Below are 16,891 nucleotides of genomic sequence, written 5' to 3' on the forward strand. Positions count from 1 at the left end.
CCTCTCGAAACTCTAGAACAAGCTCTTCAACGAATGATAACCACCGCCATGGGTGCGGCCGTGGCCGATCACTTTTCCAACAACAACAATCGTAGGGCCGATGATTCAAACGAAGGTTGCTCCTACATAAACTTCATGAAGTACAATCCTCCCACTTTCGATGGAACCGGGGGACCGGTTGCTCTCACCTGATGGTTTGATCAAACGCAATCCGTTTTTAGCAATAGCGATTGTCGAGACCGAGATAAGGTCAAATTCTCCACCCTCACTTTCACCGGTGTTGCTCTCTCATGGTGGAACACGCATGTACAATCGGTGGGTATCGATGAAGCCCACACACTCTCTTGGACCGAATTAAGAGAAAGAATGATCACCGAATACTTCCTGGGTGACGAAACTCAAAGGCTCGAACAGGGGCTAAGGAATTTAAAAACGGTCGGGAATGACCTCGAAGCTTATAATCAACGGTTTGTCGAACTAGCCTTAAGTTGCCCGAACCTCATGACTCCTGAATCCCTAAGAGTTGAACTTTACATGGAAGGCCTCCCAAAGAACATTCACCACGAGGTAGTATCATCCAAACCCGCCAACCTACAAGAGGCTTTAACGATGGCCCGCCAATCTATAAAAACGGTGAATGAAATTGAAGCGCCGACACCAGCGGCCGAGGACCAACCGGGTAACAACAAAAGAAAATGGGAAGCCTCTCCATCGAGCAACTACAACAACAACTTCACCAAGAAGTCCTTCACCTCCGACGGCAAGAAAGGGTATGCCGGAAACCTGCCCTACTGTAATGAATGTCGCAAACATCATTTGGGTGAATGTGGCAAACCATTTCGCATCAGGTGTCAAAGAAGTGGCCATGTGGCCCATATTTGTAAAAATACCGTTACCGTCGCTCGAAAGACGCCCAATGCGCCAAGGGCGGTTGTTTGTTTTGAATGTGGCCAACCGGGTCATTATAGGAATGTGTTCCCAAAGAAGAAAGCCAACCCCAACGCACACCGTTGAACTTTCAACATCGATACCTAGGATGCCCGAGACGACAATGGACTAGTCACGGGTACGTTTCTTCACAACAACCCGCATATTTCATACTTATTCGATTCGGTTACCGTTAGACGTTTTATAACCAAGACTTTGACTCGTACTCTTTGCACTCCACCACTCCCCCTAGATATTACTTAGGCCATTCAAGTGACCCACGGAAACTATTGTGTGCCACCAAATTTATATCGGAGGATGCACGTTAAACTTATTGGGTGGATAATTTGAATTTTGACTTAACACCTATAGAGCTGAGGAGCTCAAAACCTATTCGTTAAGAAGAAATATTTCCCTATCATCTTGTATAGATTATTATGAACTAAATAATTTCCGGTTAAGAACCGGTATTCTTTTTCCCCGTATCAATGACCTCTTGATCAAGTACGAGGATCTCGTGTGTATACCAAATAGATCTCCATCCTTGTTATCATCAATTGCGGGTTGAGGGAGACGATGTCTCCTAAACCATTTTTCAAACTCGCTACGATAGTTGTAAATCTCTCTTAGTACCGTTCAGTAAATCTAAGGCTCTATCTGTATTCATAAACCTCCGGAGCCGCGTGTGCAAACTTATTTAGACAAAATCGTTACCGTACTTATAATTGCTGTTCTAAACCTATTCAAACAAAGAAGAAAACGAACAACGTCTCCGACTTACGCTCGAACACTTGAGAAAAGAGCAACTCTATACCGAATTCTCCAAGTGAGAATTTTGGTTAAACGAAGTTCAATTTTTAGACCATGTTGTTAGTGGTCAAAGTATCTCAATACATCTCGCAATCGGAACCACACGTAATCGGGAAACCCTCATGACTCAGACTTGTATTCATAAAATCTTATATCTCGCCGGTTATCACTGAAGATTCATTTCCGAATTTTATCGTGTTGCACGACCTTTAAACTCGTTAACTCACTGAGGGAAAAATTTAAACCTCTCCGTGTCCGAACTTTGAACATGATCTTTCACACAAACCTTACTAGCTAAATTCGTTTAGCACACTGGAACACAAATATGGAAATATTTCTACTTGAACGCCCGAAAGGCATACTCTCTCGACTCGAAATCAAGGAAACTGAAATTCGTTAATTAAAAATTTGAATACTTAATCATGGACCCGATCAACCTTCTCATCAACACGTGCCACGTTACATAGCACTGTTATTTCACCATTTTCCGCCTGATATTACTGGAACTTAAGATAACACCCAATCCAAGGATACTTCACTCTTCTTTGACTTATCATACAACTACGTGTACTATCTTGTTATCCCACCAAGCCTTAACATTCGACCACTAAGTGCGCGACATGGTTACCTCAAGGTGTGAACTCATCCTATTCTAAGTTCTCATTTCACTCCTGTCTTATCGCTCGCACTTCCGTGTAAGGAAACTTTTTATAAAACTTCTCAATGGAGAGAGAAACTCTTCACATTATATTAGTATTCGCCACGATGGTGAATAGTCCTAACAACCATTTTCGGGAATCGATGGATCTTCCACGGTGCGGACCTCTTGAGAAACGAAACATGTTCAAACGTGTATTAAAGAAAAATTCTAGCTCGGCACGTCGTACCTTCTCCATTAAAATTTCAAATCGGGATACTCGTCTCACTTCTAAATTCGGGATGCCTTACAAGGAACCTTAGGGACACGTTTAAACATGAGTGCCGTGTATCATCCACAACCAACGGACCAAACAAACGTACGTTTCACATCTTGGAAAGACATGTTACAAACTTGTATTGTTGCCTTTAGTTGTCTCCTCTCACACAGCAGTTACCATTCGTGTATTAACGCCGCACTTCCGAAACCCTATATGACCGCAAATGTCATACCCCTATTCGTTGGACCAAAGCATGTGGCAAGCAAATCACCGAATCCGAACTCATTCAAGAAATAACAGTTGAGATCGTTCAAGTCCGAGAAGGACTCAAGACGACCCGTAGTCGCCAAAAGGGCTATACCGATATTTGACGTAAACCTCTCGAATCCCAAGTCAGTAACCGTGTAATATTGAGAACCCGCACCTTGGGAAGGTGTAATCCGTTTCGAGAATCAGGGAAAGTTAAAACCGCGATATATTAATCCTTTTGAAATCTTGGGGTGTATTGGAACCGCCTCCTACCGTTTAGATCTCCTGACTCAATACAACGTGAAAAGTTTCCGTTTACCTTACATTTCGTGTAACAAACTTAGAGACGTGTCCTGCGAAACAGGAACGTGCTATCCTTCTAGATAAACCTACTATTGATGACAAACTCCCCTCCATGGGAAAAACCGGTTGAAATGGTGGATCGTAAACCAAGCCTTAATACAACGTGAAACCCTGACTATCCAAATTCGTGGGAATGCCCAAGGACGTATCTTCACTTATTCATAGCATTGACAACGTAAGGTCTCGAGTAAGAAGCAACGACTATTGCTTCCAACTAAATTTCGGGACGAAATTTCTTTTAAGGTGTGGGTAATCTAACATCCCGCATTTTTCCGTTAAATTATTTTAACGCCCGTCTTTTTATTTTAATAATATCCTCAGTATCTCGATTCGTATCCTCCATTAGCTAACATTCTTAAAATATTTTCGTTATTGGATTATAACATCTCTCGTACTCTCGTGTAATTCAAAATAATTCGTTTGGTTAATTCACGCACCCGCACCCGAACTAGAGGGACTAAACTTGCAAAGAGGCCAAATATTTGACTAGGTCAACTAGTCAAACCTTCAACCTCCTCCTCTCATTTTCTCTCTTTCTCTCTTTTCATACTTCCATTTTCCTCTCAAGAACTCAAACAAGATTCATCATCTAATTTCGGATTTGGAGGCTAACATCAAAACAAATTACATATTTGGAATCCTCTCTTCATCCTCTTCGACTTGATACCAATTTCATCTCATTTGGGTAACTTTCTAAAATCACTAGATTTTGTGTTCTTGATGTTTTTGAATTATAAAAGTGTTAATTAGTGTCTATGGCTCGTGTATAACATGAATATATGTTTTGTTTGTTCGATTTGTGGTTTTGAGTAACTAGTTTGAACACTTGAAAATGGGTTTGCTTAATCTTTGATTTTGGAAGATTAAATATTGTTAAATTGTTAAAGTTCATGTTTTAATTGTGTTACTAGTATCACTAGCTTCATTTTGATGTGTAGGTTGATTTGTAAAACTTCAAAAAACATGATTAATGATTTTGTGATTCTTGATAAGGGTTTGATCATTCTTGAGATGAACTTTTTGATGCTTGAATGCCATGAAATGTTAATTGTTAGTGTTTAGTTGTAATGCATGTTTCATTACCTTCAAAACGACATATCATATGTGTGAATCGGATTCCCGAAACTTAAAATGCATTTTGTGAACTTGAAACTTGAAAATGGACTTTAAATGATCACATGACGAGAAATCGGTTATTGGAAATGATGTTTTTGTTTGACGAAACATGTTTAGTTGTGTTCCTTGCGAAAAGAGCTTTCCAACGATATAAGGTGCGAGTTCTAAGTGTTTACGGTTTGCATTTTGTGCTAAAACGAATTTTGGATCAAGACTTGAACATTTGAAACTGGCCAGGTACCAGCTCCCGTGTATTGTCGCGACGCGACAATTGTGGGCCGCGGCGTGGCATAAACCGTGTCCAGGCTCTGACCTCCTTGGTCAAAATAAGAAAAATGTTTGGCACGCTATGGACCTCCGATTCACATGAGACTTGTTCTAACATGCTTATATATGAATAAAAACCTCAGAAAAATAGTTCGAGACCCGACCCGAATGCGTTGACTTTTTCGTTGACTTTGACCCGACCAAAGTTTGACTTTTGCCAAACTTAACCAAATTATTATGCAATCTTTCTAACATGATTCTATACTTGTATCTTGCATGAAACTTGACAATTTGATTCACATGCTTTATAATCGAGTCGTAGAGAGCCATAGGACTAATTGAACATCTTTGACCTATCGTGTTTACCGTTATTGATACAACCTATATGTTTAGGTCAAGACTAGCTTTGTCTTTGCACGCGTTTACTTGTTGAAGTACTTTATTACTCTTGCACTCAAGGTGAGATCATAGTCCCACTTTTACTCTTTTGAACTTACATTTGGGATGAGAAAACATAAACGTTTCTTTTTACTAAGTGAACACAAGTACAGGAAAACAAACATTCTACATACGAGTTTGAACAAAAATCCTCAATTCGATTATCATTATTTACACTTGCCGGGTGTAAGCGAGAACTTATGTTATATGGCCATATGGGTTTGACAAACCCTCATTCAAACGGTTCGCTACCATTTACGAATGAAATATATTTTCGAGAAATAGTGTATGTTCTAACACTATTGTGATGGGGTTCTATGGAAGGAATGTTAAGCATTGATAATTGGGTGCTTGTGAATATTAACTTTTAGAATGTATTACTATTTTATCAATGTTGCAAATCTTGTGGTTCAACTTACTTTTACTCACTTACTTACTTAAACCTATGATTTCACCAACGTTTTCGTTGACAGATTTCTATGTTTTTCTCAGGTCTTTGAACGCTATGTGAAACATGCTTCCGCTCATTATTTGATACTAGCATTAGATGTCGAGTATACATGCATTTCATGGAGCGTCTTTTGACTTTCTTTAAAACTGTGTCGCATAGGTTTCACATGTAACTATAACTTTGTAACGTAACTTTTGGATGAACAATTCTTGTAAACTTTGAAACAATCTTTATTTTTGAAAGGAATGCGACATATCTTTGGTCAAACGTCACGTTAAAGACCTATGACCACGCAACAGGACCTAAGTAGTCGACGCCGTCAATTGACGATTTGTCGGGGTCGCTACACGACCCGACTTTTTTGCTTGCTTTTGTGCCTTGTGTTTTTGCGAAACTGCGTATTTGTGCGTACTGTGCTACTTTATACTCTGGAATCTTTATACACATGGCTTACTTTCATTTATGTGTTAAAACGTGCCTTTAACTACGTTGGATACTTAACTTGATCACTGGAAGTCTTTATGACCGTTAGTGTCACTTGACGTTACGAATAAACTGCGTACTGCGTACACGTTAAACTTTTGTCGTAATCGGGATATTATGACTACGAAATCTTAATTATTATTTTATAATAATAATTACTTGGGTTTTTGGATGCTTAATTACGCGTAGTAATTTACTTATGCTTACTAGTTAGTCTTGTTGGACTTTCCACCTTGTTGGGCCTTAGCCCTCCCTACACTAGTTAGTGGACTATTTAATTAGCCCTATTAATATTAGCTAGTGACCCATTAATATGTAAGACAAATGCCCATTTATTAGAGGGAACATGCTAGCATTTATGTCAAGTATTATCCTTAATGTTGCATGGGATCCTAACATAAGCACCAACTTTAGACAACCATTAACCAAAAAGCAAACTTTTATCCCCCTTGTTCCCCCCTCTAATTCACGGCCACCACCCCCCTCCCACACCCCCATTCACCTATAAATACAAGCCTCATTTCATCCATTTTACACTTGCTTTCATTTGTAATTCACACACACTCACTCTCTAATTCTCTCTCTAGTATTTCTCTCTCTAAAAAGTGTAAGTATTTTGAATTTCTCTTCTTCTTCTTCTTCTTCTTCTCATCATCACGAATTCATCATCATCATCATGGGTCTAGCTTTTTAGCTTTTGATCTTGATTACATCTTGTAGATTCATACATGGATTTGAATCCTTCAAGAACATGAAAGATTCAAGCTTTCTAGCTTTGAATCTTCACCTACTTTGTAGATCTATATCTTTTAACTTTAATCTTGTTATTTTGTTATAAATATTCAAACTTGTGTTTGTAATCTTCATGTAACTTAAAGATCCAAGCTTTATGCTTCAAGATCTTCAAGAACAACCAAGATGCAAGCTTTATAGCTTGAATCTTCATATCTTTTGTTGGATCTAAGTTTCCTAACTTATGATCTCATTATTTTGTTATAAAGACCAAAACTTGTGTTTATGGTCTTCATATTACCTAAAGATCTAAGCTTTATGCTTCAAGTTCTTCAAGAACACTAAAGGTTCAAGCTTTCTAGCTTTGTGACCTTATAACTTGTGTGAAACAGATCCAAGCTCTCTAGCTTAGGGTTCCATCACTTCATTTGACTTAGATTATGTTCATACTTGCTTGATTGAAGTAAAGTTTGTAGCTTTAGTTGTAAATGTAACTTGTAATTGTGTTAAGACTAAGGATATGATGTAACCTTGGTTCATCATCCATCTAAGACTCTTAAATGAGTTGCGTTCTTACTTGGTCTTAACATATTGTGTGTTGATGGTAGAATCTTGGTCAAGGTGATGCTAACCCATCAACGAGTTGTACACTTGAAGCTACAAGCATCAAGGATGAGAACCGTGATGAGCATCAAGCACTAAGAACCCCACCGGAGCACCTTGCTTACTGTTTTTGGGATCTGATCAGACCACCTGGGCTACTGGAAAGTTGATTTTCAGTTAGTTCGGTTCAAGTAGATGATTTTCCGTTTAGACCTCATCTTAATCCGAGTTACGGTTTAGGATTTATGGCCTTCCGAATGTCACTACACCCTATTAACGTTGTGCTGAAATTTCTGACCTACTCGCACTTAAACCGTCGCCACAGTCAAACGAAGACGAGTTTGGTTCGGAAAATTGGTCAGCTACTAGGGGACTCATATACGGAGCCATATCCACTGATTACGCGCCTTTTCGATTTACGTAGAGGTCGTAGCAGCTGACCGAAGTCAGCCTATTGTTTTGATCTCTATTCTTGTCAAACTTACTTAGCTTTTATGATGATGAACGATGATGACACTTAAACTTATTTTATGCACTATTAAAACTTATGAGGATAACATACTGACCTAGTAACCTTTGACTTAGGTTGACGACCTTTCGGATCGACTTACTACTCGCATACTTTCATTATCGACTTTACTGCTCTTATCACTGTGAGTTATAGCATCCCTTTTTACTTTAATTATTATTTTGGGACTGAGAATACATGCGCTTTTTACATTTTACATACTAGGCACGATTACTTAAACTTTATATATGTGTGGGTTATACAACGGCATAAACTTTCCCCTTAGCTCGGTAACGTTTAGTCATTGGTTTTTGAACCGGTGAACTCGAATCTTAGATATGGATCCATATGGTTTGACATCCCCACTCGGGCTAGTCGCGCTAGCATTTAACGGGTGGTTAATACTTCGTAAACATACGCACTCGCCAAGTGTACTTTTAGGGGGTTATAAACGTTAAGTTAGTTACCAAGTGCCCACGGTTAAACATATACTTTTCATACTGTTTTGAAACGCTGAAATCTCGTGGCCTACCTTACATTACTGTTACAACTTAAACTATAGCTCACCAACATTATTGTTGACGTTTTTAAGCATGTTTTCTCAGGTGCTTAGAGGTTTGTTGCTTCCGCTGTTTAGACTTGCTGTCTTGATGTTTAGACTTGCTGTCTTGATGTTTAGACTTGCTGTTAAGGACCTGCTGTGCTAGAATTCCGCTGCATAATCTTAGAGATGTCTCAATCATGGAACTTTTCTTTTGCATTCGTAGTTTATGTTATTTTCAAATAATGACTTTGTAACGACCTTTGTGTCACGTTATCTTTTGTAAACGTTATCTTTTATGAATGCAAAACTGGTTTTCAAATAGCATGTAGTACTTGACCGTGCAAAGATCCTGTTGTTGACGAATCGTACACGATGGTTTTGTACGGGGCGTCACATAATCCCTCATTAACCCACATTCTCCCCCAACAATATCTTCATACACTAAAAGACCCATTGAAGTATGCTAAACTTTAATCACATGATTTAACAGAAAGCTACTACGCCTCACTCGTCGCTCTAGACAGATCCAACCTTGTTAGTGACATGTCAACGATCACACGTACAAATTAACCTATCTATATTTTCCTTCTCAACAATCAGAAAACCCCAAACAGACGCCTTCGTAGACTCTTCATGAAGGTACCAAAGTGAGAACGCAGTCACCACCTCGAAATCCACCAAATTTTCCAACTATCCACTTTCACGCTTGTACACTGACCTCCTCATAACTATGAATTTCACAAACCCCACATTCTCACCCAAACACGCTCTCACTGTACGAGTAAGAATTATACAGTGGTTACTCGAGAAGAAACTTGGTTTATACCACAAGTTAGTCGCAAATTACTTTGCCATTGAAGAGTAAAACCAGTATTCAAGGCCCTAGTGTTATCCGAAATCATCGTACTAATCTTGAGAACATTGAAGAACAATGTCGCATTACAGTCTCCACAACTTCACTAGTCGTCTAACTCCCACATGCATAAATTATGTATGTGCATGATAAAAGACATTTTGTGCATATATAGAAAATGGTGATACATTATTGTAAAGTTGTGACCACGTAAAGCAAACTTTACATTATGTTGTACGTGGATATGTGATGCATGCTTTTGAACATGGTAGTTAGTGTAATATTTAATTTGATTCTTTTAATTAAGTAATTAAATTTTAAAAGGAAAATGAATAACATTCCGTTGTAGTTTAGTTGGTTAGGATACTCGGCTCTCAAAATAAATAACATTCCGTTGTAGTCTAGTTGGTTAGGATACTCGGCCTCTCACCCGAGAGACCCGGGTTCAATTCCCGGCAACGGAATTCTTTTTTTCTTTAAATGTTCTTCCAACTTTTTTTTCAAATATGTAAATTAAATGACTAAAAGTCAAAAGTCACATAATTCAGAAAGGACTGTAGTCATAAACTATAGAAAATGCTAAACTTTTAGCCGATAATATTTGTATTTGTATATACAATAATAAAGAAGTTTATTTCTTACATTACCGTTACAGTTTGTCCATGACCTCATTATTTGCACAATAATTCTCATCCTTATCCTCAGCTGTCTAGCCAAATATATATGCTTGTTTTGCGTTTTATGAAACTTATTTAAAATAAATGCAACACAACTCTTTACATTATGAAACTCAATGGTGTGTTTTTGTTTATCTCTTAATTGATGTTCAGCGCTGAATGCTGAATCATTCAGCATTCAACGCGTTTGTTTCTGACCTCTGAATGACAAATGATGTTGAATGGTTCAGCATTCAGTATTGAACTATCCGAAACTGAAATTTCCACTTAAATATTCTTCCAACTTTTTTTTTCAAATATGTAAATTAAATGACTAAAAGTCAAAAGTCACATAATTCAGAAAGGACTGTAGCCATAAACTATAGAAAATGCTAAACTTTTAGCCGATGATATTTGTATATACAATAATAAAGAAGTTTATTTCTTACATTACCGTTCTTCATTGACAGTTTGTCCATGACCTCATTATTTGCACAATAATTCTCATCCTTATCCTCAGCTGTCTAGCCAAATATATATGCTTGTTTTGCGTTTTATGAAACTTATTTCAAAATAAATGCAACACAACTCTTTACATTATGAAACTCAATGGTGTGTTTTTGTTTATCTCTTAATTGATGTTCAGCGCTGAATGCTGAATCATTCAGCATTCAACGCGTTTGTTTCTGACCTCTGAATGACAAATGATGTTGAACGGTTCAGCATTCAGTGTTGAACTATCCGAAACTGAAATTTCTACTTAACCATTAAGCACCTAAATTTTATGTAATATTCTCTTTAAATTATATCAATAACACTTGTTAAACAACCATTTTGTAAGTTTTATTCATGTCAAATGTTAATATGGTAGTTTTACATTATTCACATTATTCGTTCATAATTATTATTAAAGTGTATTGTCATGTATTGTCATTCAGAAGTAATTTTATTCAGAACATTTGAATCATTTAAATTATTAACTCTATTCAGCGCTAAATCATTCAGTTTTATCAAAGGCACCTTAGTGTCAAAGTGACCATTTAAAATGTTTCAAATTTTGACACTTTACCAAGTGATACTCTAGACAATATAGCAAGCCATGCTGTTCTTAATTTTGTGGAATTTTTTTAAAATTTTACAATTGCTAACCTAAGATCTATATACTTACATATTTTTCTTCCAATTCTAGCTTATTGTGAAAGCTAAACATTTTTTTATTTTAATTAATTAATGATGAAATCTATGGTATGATATCCAGGAAACTAATTCATGTAATTTTGTGCGTTAAACATATATGCACCAAACCCTAAATATAGCGTTAAACACTTGAACATATATGATCAGCAACCGACTAGAACCTTAAGTCCTAAATATGCACCAAAGACAACTGTGTACAAACCCGGATGGACCAGGTACTCGTTTGATTGCATTAGAGACCAAAGCAATATGCTTAGAAGAAAAAAATAGGTTCTTTAAGGGAATTGAAAGACTTCAACAAACAAGACTACAAAATCATTACTATCATCATATGAAATGCAGCTCAAAATCAACAAAATTAAAAAGTTCATGCTAAACTTGATACAAAAAAGTAAAAATATCCATAACAAAACTCCAATAAAACAACCAACTAGTTCATGTGACGCCAATGTTGGGAAATTACGGCCTCACTAATTCCCACCACCCAGCCCAACAATAATAGTAAAGAAATAAGAACAATACACAACACAAGATTTAACGTGGAAACTCCAAAACAGGAGAAAAACCACCGGCCCCCAAAGAGAGAAATACACTATATCACAAATTGTTACAATGATATAGACGACTCTCTTAAGCCAACTACACTCTCCAAAATATTTAACTAATACAACTCTCAAACAAGGGTAAGAAAGAAAGAAATAATCAAATACTTAAAGTGTATTGATTGGTGCAAATTGGAATGAAGACTTAGCCCTCCTTTTATAACCAAGTCACTCACCCCTCACATCTTCCTCCCACCAATGTGGGATAAACATATCTTCTACTAGCCAAAATAAACCAACAAATCTCCATCTTTTGGATAGAAGAAGATAACCATGCTTCCACATTGCAAGGATAACCGATGTAGACGCTTCCTCGACGACAACTTCAAGATCCTCATCTTTATGCCGTTGACATTATCTCCCAAGAGACAAAACTTGCATCTTCATCGAACATTGTCTAAACCGACAATCATTGTCATCACAGACAATCATAACTCTTAACAGAATTATCATACTCCACCATAAAGAGTATAGCACTTAGAATATCGCATTCCAAGCATTTCACCTCGGCACATGTTGTTGAACAACCAGCTGAAACTTTATGGTGCAACTTCCCTGTTTGGCTTTCCCGAAAGTCCCATCAGCTACAACATCAGTTTCCACCACACAACCTGCATCAACGCCAAACCAATGCCCATGTGTAATTGTGGAACCGCTAACGAACATCCCTTTCCACGGTGGCGCGGACACACCATAAGGATGACGTGACTTCAGAGGAATTCGTCACTCTCCGTAACAACGGAGACAATGTTAGCATCTTTGGAGCCATTTGCCGGATTAGCTCCACCTGGACAATTAACCCTTACATGCCCAGTCTTCCCGCACTTCCAGCATGTCAGATTCTTTCTAGAGTTTCTCTTCTGCCTATCCGAACACAACACTATCGTATCTCCTGATGACGAGACCCCGTTACCTTCCAGTCTTTTCTCCTCGGATAGGAGCTTGCTAGTAACGTCTTCAAACTTCAGAGTTTTCTTCCCATACATCAAAATAGGTTTCATGTGTTCATAAGACGATGATAAAGATAATATCAACCTCAAAGCTTTATCTTCATCATCCGTTTTAACTCCAATAGCCTCCAGTTCTGAAACAATACCGTTAAGAATACTTAGATGATCTGAAATCTTTGAACCCCCATTCATACGCAGAGTATGAAATTGTTCTTTAAGACACAACCGATTTGAGATGCCCTTGCCCTGGTACAAATGCTCTAGTTTAACCCAAAGCTCCTTTGCCGTTGATAACCCGTGCACATTTGCAAGCACGTTCTTTGCAAGACACAAACGAATCGCACTTGCTGCCCTCAAATCCATATCATCCCATTCTTCTTCATCGAACTTACTGCTAGAATCACTGCCAGGAACAAGGGTGGGTTTACCCTTCAAAGCCTTGTGTAAACCAGACTGAATCAACACATCCTTGACTTGAACCTGCCATAAGCCAAAATTGATCATCCCATCAAATTTCTCTACATCAAACCTCATTGGACTGAACTTCGACATCGTATCCGTATCCTATAGACAACAACTTTCTCTGATTTTGCTCACGTTTCGAATAGCCAAAAGATGTAGCAGGTAGCCAGGACCCTTTAAATCGGAAATCCACAACTAGGCCACTAACAAATCCAACTATTACTACGAATCAGAAAAAATATTGTCTAACCAGATACCCTATACGATCAATAGAACTCGTTTCTGATGTGGACGATCCACTCCCGTGGCAACCACAGAGCATACTCTGACTCCTATAACCGAGACCCCCGTCAAACCTGACGCTCTGATACCAGTTGTTGGGAAATTACGGCCTCACTAATTCCCACCACCCAGCCCAACAATAATAGTAAAGAAATAAGAACAATACACAACACAAGATTTAACGTGGAAACTCCAAAACAGGAGAAAAACCACCGGCCCCCAAAGAGAGAAATACACTATATCACAAATTGTTACAATGATATAGACGACTCTCTTAAGCCAACTACACTCTCCAAAATATTTAACTAATACAACTCTCAAACAAGGGTAAGAAAGAAAGAAATAATCAAATACTTAAAGTGTATTGATTGGTGCAAATTGGAATGAAGACTTAGCCCTCCTTTTATAACCAAGTCACTCACCCCTCACATCTTCCTCCCACCAATGTGGGATAAACATATCTTCTGACGATCGCTCCAAATCCATATGGAACATACGTCATTCATTGATTTCATTTCGAGGTATTTGACCTCTATATGATACGTTTTGTAAACATTGCATTCTTTTGAAAAGGCACACCATAAATGAATATTTAAATCAAAGGTTTTCAACATCTGATGATTTCTACATATAGACAATCACTGTAAATAATAGTTTACAATAGTACTTCCGTTGACAGTACAGTCAAAATAAGATACATGGTGATGATTTGGTGAATGCAACGTTTCCTTGAAAAATATGTCATGTATGACTCCATGCACATAGCTTGTCTAACATATAAGCAGACAGCGGAAGACTTCTAGAAACCTGAGAATAAACATGCTTCAAGTGTCAACACAAAGGTTGGTGAGTTCATAGTTTTAATATTACACATAATCCGTATATCAAAGTGGATTTACAAAAGTTCAGTTGTTTTATTCAAAACGTTTATCAATAGGTTTTACATAAAAGGTGGATCACAAGATTTCAGTTGTTTCATCCGAAACGTTTATCAATCGGTTCTACAAAATTGAGCACCCTGGTAACTAAACTTTAATGCTTATATAATTTGTACCCTTTGTATAATCATCTTAATAATACACGCAAACCAACGTGTACGCTTCTCAAATAGCATACGTCCGTTAAAAGGCTAGTGCTCTAGCTCGGACGGGGATATCAAGCCCTATGGATCCATATACTACTACTCGCGCCCACCAGTTCTTATAACCGACAGTTACTAGTTACCAAAGCTAAGGGATTTTTGGTTCAAACTCGGTGTAGAATTTAGTATGTACTTGTATCCATTGCGTTTAAAATAAAGTGCATGTATTCTCAGTCCAAAAATATATAATGCAAAAGCATTTGAAAAGGGATCAATGAAACTCACGAAAAATCAGTTTTAGTATTTGTATTCATTTCATAAAAACAGTTATAAAAGTAGCGCATGTATTCTCAGCCCAAACATATATATTGCAAAAGCATTTAAAAAGGCTTCTCATGAAACTCACGCATATAAATATTGTATATCGATTAACAAAGCATTTGCATGTATTCTCAGCCCAAAAATGTAGAGAGTAAAAGGGATCTTATGAAACTCACTGTTTAATATTGATATACAATATTGCAGGAAAGCACGTAGACGCATCGGAGATGATAAACACGAGGTTTGATTCACAAAAAAATACCCCCGAACATTACCCATAACCTCCTTGGCAATAACCCATAATTTCCTTAGCTCTAGCTTGCTCGAAAACTCATTTTGAAAATTACTTGGACAGCACTCCGTCGTAATATTTTATGTACATTATTATTTTTGTATTGCAAAAATAATAACACTAATAATAAAAATAATAAGATTAATAATAATCTTATTATTAATAATAATAATAATAATAATAATAATAATAAAATAAATAAATACGGAGTAAAAATAATATATATGTGTGTGTGATTTATCTGGCCAAAACTCGAGAATTTATAGCACTTGGCCTGAAATCTGGAGTCATGCGACTCGCATGGAAATGGCCTTCTGGCCATGCGACTCGCATGAGGACCAGGGACAGCTCACATTGTTTTGTAATTTAGCTCGTCGACATAATTAAATATTAATATAATATATATAATTTAAATAATTAATTATATATTATATTAAATTCACGTGCATAGTTGACTTGTAATTTTTGTTCCGATAAGTCGTACGTCATCACTCGACTTATGTCCCGGTTCTGGTTTTTCGAATGTCCTTTCGGACGCTGAGAAAACTTGCATTTTACGTTTCGTGACACGTACCTTTGTCAAAATATAGCCTTAAGTTATCCATAAACTATACCACTCATAGTATATCTTAAACTTTCGAGTATTTTGGTCATTTACTTCTATAAATCATCATCTCGTTATTTGCTAAAAATACATTTTAAAATAGTGTTTTACTGTAGCAAAGTTACTGTAGCAAAGTCAAATTTTACTGTAGCAATTCACTGTAGCAAATAGTGATTTTCGAAAACACTGTAGCATTTTGAGTAATGTGGCAATTTGAAAACACTGTAGCAAATTAGTATTTAACTGGTTCATCTTAAACGCTTTAGTTAACTTATCTAAATATCAATTGAATCAATAAACGAATGTTACTATCGTTTATTATATATATGTATATATCTTTTTAATATACATAAATCAGTTTTTAAATACACATTGGACGTTATTTATAAATAAATTTTAATAATAAATATTTAAATTTATCATATACATTAAAATAGATATTTAAACCAATAAGTTTAATGTACGGTATCAAACAATTAATACATTGTTACCTTTTCATGTTATAGTATATATGTATCTTTTTACATATAATTGTTCGCGAATCGTCGAAAACAACCGAAGGTATTTAAATATATAAAAGTAATTCAAAAATTTTGAGATTCAGTTTTACAGACTTTGCTTATCGTGTCGGAAATGTTAATCATACAAAGATTAAGTTTAAATTTAGTCGAAATTTCTGGGTCATCACAGTACCTACCCGTTAAAGAAATTTCGTCCCGAAATTTGAGTGAGGTCGTCATGGCTAACAATAAAAATGTTTTCATGACGAATATGAGTTGATAAATAGAATTTTATTGCCGTTGAGTAATATGGATAAAACAATCCAATTACTCGAAGCGTATAAGAGAAGTTATCGCAATCAAGTGAAATGAAGAATAGAGATGCGTCTTATCTCTTGATGTAGTAACAATTGATTTCCGGATTTTAAGGAATAGAAAATCTTCATAATCTAAATAAGATTTGATTCTTCAAAATTTGCGAAAATTAGGATTTTCTTTGATTAAATGCGTAATCTGCCTCGATTGCTATGTCTGATATTTCGCTTATAAATTGACCACTTCCGTTTCATTTATTTTCACCATTCCTATAATCTTCTTCCTTATTTCATACTTACAAAAGATTTGTGAAAATGCTTCATCCAGTTCTGATTCTTGATATTTTCTTGGCTATCATATCATTCATT

At 36.7% G+C, this 16,891-nt stretch overlaps 1 non-coding gene across 1 annotated transcript; it reads left to right on the plus strand.

The window, feature by feature from the left end:
• The first annotated feature begins 9,600 nt into the window (after positions 1-9,600).
• On the plus strand, positions 9,601-9,725 carry TRNAE-CUC (transfer RNA glutamic acid (anticodon CUC)). Its single transcript has 2 exons — positions 9,601-9,638; positions 9,691-9,725. It is a non-coding gene; the product is annotated as a tRNA-Glu (tRNA).
• The last annotated feature ends 7,166 nt before the right edge of the window (positions 9,726-16,891 follow it).

This window comes from Rutidosis leptorrhynchoides, chromosome 4 (genome assembly GCF_046630445.1).
Source record: "Rutidosis leptorrhynchoides isolate AG116_Rl617_1_P2 chromosome 4, CSIRO_AGI_Rlap_v1, whole genome shotgun sequence".
NCBI lineage: Eukaryota > Viridiplantae > Streptophyta > Magnoliopsida > Asterales > Asteraceae > Rutidosis > Rutidosis leptorrhynchoides.